This window comes from Lygodium microphyllum, chromosome 25 (assembly GCF_053477565.2).
Source record: "Lygodium microphyllum isolate KBCC chromosome 25, Lygodium_microphyllum_v1.1.10, whole genome shotgun sequence".
Taxonomy (NCBI): Eukaryota; Viridiplantae; Streptophyta; class Polypodiopsida; order Schizaeales; family Lygodiaceae; genus Lygodium; species Lygodium microphyllum.
In genome coordinates this window covers 84,114,076-84,121,362 of record NC_141159.1, presented here as the reverse complement: position 1 = coordinate 84,121,362, position 7,287 = coordinate 84,114,076, and the positions used below count along the sequence as shown (strand labels likewise).

At 34.8% G+C, this 7,287-nt stretch overlaps 1 pseudogene; it reads left to right on the top strand.

Moving 5' to 3' along the window:
- Positions 1–455: 455 nt before the first annotated feature.
- LOC148014443 (uncharacterized) lies at positions 456–1,160 on the top strand (annotated as a pseudogene).
- The last annotated feature ends 6,127 nt before the right edge of the window (positions 1,161–7,287 follow it).

Genomic DNA, 7,287 nt, shown 5'->3' with positions numbered 1-7,287 from the left:
ACAAATGGGATAAGGAAGATATGATTGACATGGAAACAAGGGCTAAGAAAATCAAGCAAGATAGGGTCTTAAAGGAGGAATTAGTCACTCTTTTCAATGATCAGTTCCAGAAAGTAGTGTTATTGATGAAGACAGGAAGAGCTTGTTGATGACTATGATATCAATTATGAAGTCTACACAAAGATTTTAGGCATTTGCAATGATTGGGTATCAAAGAAGCTCACATGTGGAGCTGATGCAGGGTCCCTACCAAATGGAGCAAAAGATATTGTGAACTTCCTAATTGAAAAAAAGAAAAATCCTCTTCAATCCTCCACTAGTTTTCCTTGGTGTGTATATGTGATGGATGCAATCTAGAAACCTTTGATCTTATACATAATGTTTACAGAGATCCAATTATCATTGGGGTTGTTCTTCTAGATGCAGCACATGGGATTGAGGGAACTAAATGGGACTTTATAAAGTTTAGAAAAGTTGTATCCACTCTACTACAAATGACATGTGAACCTAAACAATTCATGTTGTTATCATTTCTTGATCAAAAGTAAATGGCACCTTTGGAAAATGCTATTGAAACCATTTCTTGTAAGTATCATATACTAGTTGGTAGTATTGACTTCCTATCAATGGATAGAACTTTTGCTTTTGAATCTATAGATTCTTTTGTGGTTTTGACATTAGTAACTATGGAGAAAAGCTTCATCAATTTTGAGCAATATATAAACAATGTCAACAAGCCTTCCATTTTGGACTTTGAAGGTTTGGACAAGGAGTGCAATGATGATGACCTTGAAGAAGACTAGAGGATTGCAAAGGTTGTTTTGAGAAAGAAAATGAAAGTTATGGGAACTACAATCAAAGCATTTAATGATGCTCATGAGGTTGTATTTGATGTGTATGCAAGTGGACTTGCATCTAAGGTGGCATTGGTAAATCACATGAAGACTATTGCATTGGTTTGCAACACTCAAGAGCAAAGAGAGGTTGAAGCACAATTGTGGAGGGTCCATGAGAGTGCCAAACAAAATTCAAATTCCCAAGAGGTTCCTCTTACTTAAGTTCAAGTTCTTAAAGTACCACCCGAGGGCATAGAAGAATCAAGCCAAGATATAGCAAGTCTAATTATGAAAGAGAAATTAAATGCTACTTCAGGTGTTTAAATTTCATTCCTTCTCCTTTCATGAAGGAAGACACATTGATGTAATTTTGTTTTTTTCTTGAGAAGTTACTTCCATTAGCATTTGCGATATTTTCTTTCTTTGGTGATATTACTTAAATAAATTATGCCTTGAGTTTTAATTTTTTACAAAAGGTACCGATAATATTTGGTTTTAAAAATATATTTAAGTAAATATTTTGCTTAAATAGTATTAAAAAACTCATTAAAATGTATCATCCTTTGTAAGGATAACTATTTAAAGGAGATATTGTAATCTAGTGTGTAAGAATACTTATCATAATGAAAAGTTTGAGCTAGCTATGTAAAATTTACTTAATTCTATTTTAGATCTTATTTCAATTGAACTCTTATATGTGTTGTGTAATGATCTTGTCATGTTAGTTTTGGTTAGATTTGTCCACCTGGTCAAATCTCTTATCTCTTATAACCTCTTTTACTACATCACTAGTGTATGTCTATGCATGTACCTTAGGATAAGAAAGCCAACAATACATTGCACACCCCAAAAAATATTCATTGCACCTCCCAAAGGAGTTTTACCTCAGTAGAAAATATTGCAACAAAGATTTCACCTCCAATGTATCTTTGAGATGTGTATATGGAATATTAAGGTAAAATGCTTGTTACGATTCATGAGTTTAAATATCTATGGGATATAACTAGTTCAAAAATAGAATGGTTAGTCCTTAAGAAGAAACTATGAAAACTTATCTAAATAGAGTATAGCTTATCTCAACTAAATTGTCATGTGTCACTTATATGTGACATAGTTTTAGTCACATGGTCAAAAGTATCATGTTTAAATTCTCTTTTAATAATTAGGACTAATAAACACCTTCTTTGTACATGCCATTTTGAAGACCTTTTTAAAAAGTGAGTATGTTTAATATTATAATGATAAGTTAAATTTTATAACTAATTACAATAATCTGTTATTAGTATCCCAAGTATACTTATAATTAGCGATAAAAAGTAGGTATGAAAAAATGACTTTATTAGAATAGATTTTACCTTAAAGAAATCATCTTATACATTTTCTTCACCTCATGATATTACTCTTGGTTAGATTTGTCCACATGGTCAAATGTCTCTTTTTTTAATATATCATTTATTAACTAATACCTATGCATGTATTTGCCAATGTAAAGTTAAATTGCTTTAGTGTTCTATGCTAGTTTATAGCTCAAACATTAAGTAGAATGATGATGAAGTAAATGAATCTAATGCGCTTCTTTTTTTCTTTGTAACTTCAACTAAGACATCTATGGTTGGATATCTAAGAGATTCACCAACAGTAGAGCACGATAATGTGATTAATGTGTCCTTGATAAGAAATACAACACAAGTATGTGTAATACTTGATCTCAATGGTCTTCTTTTACAACAATGCTTTGCTAAGTCTAAAAAGTTTCAAAGTTTTCAAATGGGAAAGCAATGGTGTGTTCTTCAACCAGGATGTATGGAGTTTCTTGAAGCTTTATCTGCAAGATTCCAAGTGGGAGTTTGGTCAACATATTTACATAAGAATGTCATGGCAGTTATTAAGTGCTTGGAGATCCATGCAAAAAGGAAGTATCCTTTCTTCATGATCTGGGGCCAAGGACAATGTCATAGACATCAACTCAAAATCATATATAGGCTAGATTAGATGGAAGTAGAAGTAATGTTCAAGCCTCTAAAGTATGTATGGGATCAATATGGAGATGTTTGTGAACATACCAAGACTATTCTCATAGATGGCAGTCCTTACAAAGGATGTCCAAATCCTATTGAGAATTGCATTTATCCAAAAACATTTGATATTGATCGTGGGAGACTCTATTTTTCTCAAAGAACTTCCACCATACTACTTGACTTGCTTAAGAAAATACCATGATACATGTGAAGTCATCAAGTTTTGATCGATATGGATTGGGGACAGTTCAATATGGACATGAATTGTATGCATAATTCAAGGTTGTCATTGATGAATGAACTAGAGCAGAGAATGATGGTATTTCATCTTCATCAGCAGTAGCACCGCATGAGACCATGATTGATAAAGACGATAGATATGTTCAACCTTCAATTACTTCTTGCTTCAAGAGACCATCTATTATACAAACAACCTCAACAAATACCTCACGTCATCCATCTCTTACATTGAATAGCTCACAATTATCCAAGTTGAAGCAAACTCATCTAGTCTCTAATTTGAAAGATATTGAAGCAATGCAACTTGTTCATGAGTTAGGATATCACAAACATTTCATAAATGGTAGTGCAGCTAAACATTTTATACAATATCTACAAAAGTTGTATTTTTCCAATATACATTATGTAACAAGGCAATGACTCTATATGGACTAATTTTGACTTCCATAATAAATATTTCCATTATATTAAGGGCTTTTGCATGGCTATGAAATATATGCTTGTTTGAAATATAAAGTGTTTTATGTAGTTACCTTGGTGTTTCTAAACACCACCAATATCAATGAGAGAATCTACTTAGTGTTTTTTATTCTTTCAATAACATTATTTAATTGTGTTCAAATTTATTATAAAGTGGTTTAAGTCCAATTTTGTACTTTATGACAATCTATTATACAAACATCATCGACAAATACCTCACATCATCCGTCTCTTACATGAACAACTCACAATTATCCAAGTTGAAGTAGACTCCTTTAGTCTCTACTTTGAAAGTTATGGAAGCAACGCAACTTGCTCATGAGTTAGGATATCACAAACATTTCGTAAATGGTAGTGCAACTAAATGTTTTATAAAAAATCTACAAAAGTTGTATTTTTCCAATATACATGATGTAACAAGGCTGTGACTCTATATAGACTAATTTTGACTTCCATAATAAATATATCCCTTACATTAAGGGCTTTTGCATGGCTATGAAATATATGCTTTTTAGAAATTTAAAGTGTTTTATGTAGTTACCTTGGTGTTTTTAAACACCACTAATATCAATGAGAGAATCTACTTAATGTTTTTATTCTTTCAATAACACTAGTTAATTGTGTTGAAATTTATTATAAAGTGGCTTAGGTCCAATTTTGTACTTTATGTCTAACTAGCTAACAAATAAGACTTAATTAATAATAAAATTTATGACTATTTTTTTGAAAACACAAACCATTGGTGAAAGGTTAAATCTTTGGTCTTAGAAAAATCATAAGTTGATTTTGGCCAAGGCCAATATCCATCTTGTCCATATATTTTTAAGATAGATAGAACTTTTGAACAAAATAAATTTATATATCATGCACATACATACCAAAAATACAAATGGGATGAGAAATTCTTTAACATACTTGTGTCTATTGGTTTACACAAAAAAGAGCCATCACATCATAGGTTACCCAAACTTATTACTATATGGTATTAGATCAAGTTATTAAACCACACCTAGTTAGTGGTGACTCTTTTAAGGTCCTAATTCATGAAACTTATACATGATGATGATATATCTAAAAAAAGAAACTAATATTATAATATCTTCAAATCCATAACATTATAAATTTTGGCCATGATAACATATCTTCATATAATGTTTAAGTCTCTTGCATTCTAAATTCTCTTTGCACTCCTTCAAACCTTTGTATTCTTACATTAAACTTGGAAATTTCCTAGGTATATCCTAGCTAAGCCTCCTTGATGTTTCCACCACCATACAACATCACATTTTGTTAATATGCTAGAAAGATAGAGGTGAAATCTAAATCTCCTAATAGCCACATAACTTACACTTCATCACTTAAGCTCTCAAGATGTGTGATCTCATATTTGTAACATACAAAGTGTTGTTTAAAGACAAACATAAACATAGTGCTCTCTTACATTCACAAAAGTAAGACATTCATTAAAAATGGAACTTGGGAAATTCCCAAATTCTCTAATATGGTGTTTGTAAATAGGCTTCGGGAGATTCATAGAGCTTGGATCCAAGTTTTGTCAAGGTCTGAGGATGTCAAATTTGCCTAATTTCACATTTGGCCCAAGAGGTCCAAGTCCTAGACTCGGACCATGAGTGGGCCAAATACAAATGGGCCGAATGGCCAAAGGGTCGTGTCCTACTATCCAAATGACACATGGATGAGGCCATTCGAGGCCCAAACTAGGTCATCCGAGGCCTTTGTCCGAGGCCAAGTGGACTTGTTCGAATGTGGCCATCCGAGACCGAGTTGTCCAAGTGGAAACTAGTGACTCAGACGTTCGAGTCTACTCAAGACTCTGGGCCACCATCTGAAGCCTATGGTTGCCGTCTAAGTGAGGCAGCGAGCTGTCGAATGATGGAAAATCCTAAAAAACCCTACTCACGCCCTACCAACAATTGCAACTAGAGTTCTGACAATGATTAACAAGCCTCAAACAACATCCAAAACATACTTGGAGGGCTCGAGAATGTGGGAATGCAAATCAATGCATAGATCTCTACTCCTTCCCTATAGCTCTCTCTCTCTCAAGCTCTCTCTCTCAACTGAATGCACACAAATGAGCTCTCTCTTTGCCCTCTTGGGGACTTAAACCCCTGGTTATTCAATCTTCCGCTCCCCTTCTCTCTTATGCATTAAAGCTCTCTTTTTCTTGTTTTTCTAGCCTATTATTACAGCAGACACCCTACTATGTATTTCTCTATTTTTTCTAATTTTTTTCCTTATCTAAATGCATTTAAATCGCAAGTAACAACTACGACTACTCCAATCTACTTCCCTAAATTCAAAATACAGAAAAACTTACTTACAAAGGAGATCGAATACCTCTTCAACTCCCTCGCTTCCTACCTATCTCAAACACCAATTTGGGGAAAACCCTACTATTTTTTCTAATTTTTTCCTTATCTAAATGCATTCAAATCGCAAGTAACAACTACAACTACTCCAATCTACTTCCCTAAATCCAAAAAACAGAAAAACTTACTTACAAAGGAGATCAAATACCTCTTCAACTCCTATGCTTCCTACTTATCTCAAGCACCATTTCGGGGAAAACCCTACTTCAATGCTCAATTCGAAGTGCACAAGCACTCAAAGCTTGAATGCATTTGTCCTGGGCAAACAGAACCAAAATGTGGGAGACTTTGCTAGACCACCAAGACCCACGGATTGCTTATTTACTTTAAGCATTTCAAGCCAAATGCTATGGCTACCTCTCACATAGCCATATGCGCTCTCGATATCCTATGAGTGTAGTGAGCTTACCTTGATGCCCAATTGAGTAGCCTCCTCCCTCAAGCACTCCAGTAGCTCCATGATCCAAGATGTGAGCTCAAGCAAGCTCAATTCTCCACCTCCAAGCTCCATCCTCCATAGTCGTGCACGCGAGACAAGAGAACAGAAGAGAACAGAAGAGAACATAAGAGAAGAAGAGAGGAGAAAATGGAGAGCTTCTCCATTATAGTCCCTCACCCTCACTCACTCACTCCCTCACACTCTCACACTCCCTCTCTCAAACACAAGCACAAGCACAAGCAGGGAGAAGAGAAGAGAAGAAGAGAGCCACTTTAGCCACACACCAAGAATGAGCTTTTCAAATTCACTTTTAGGCTTTTATACATGCTCTCATCCCTTTGGGAACCCATCCCCTTTTTGACATGACCTATTGTCCTACCCAAAGTCTTTTTTCCTCATGTCTTCCTTCTTTTCACGATTCTTTTGCTCTTGCACTTCTATGTTTACAGTTTGCACATGAGGAAGCCTAGCGCTCTTTTATAAAATGAATTACATTGCACCCTACGCTTTCCTTGATACTAGAGCATTCTATGCACCTTGTTAGAATCTTTAGTGCACCTTGCTAGAATCTTCGGTGCTTTCCTATGTTTTTTGGAGCTTTCCTTCTCTTCCTTATTTCTCGTCTCGATAGAATGAGCTTCTCTATTCACTTTTTGACTTGGGCTTCCTCGGTCTTCCCCTACTTATTTTTGGGTTGTATGGTCCGTAACATGTCTGTAACATTCCGTTGTAAGTGGTGTGGTGGCCAACATTTTCCTAGGAATTGTCCAAATGTTAAATGTGACATATGCGGCAAGTCTAACCACTTAGCTAGTACATGTTGGAGTAATATTAGCTCTCTCTAGCAAGGAAGTAAACAGCTAGGTCTAGTCAACCATCGA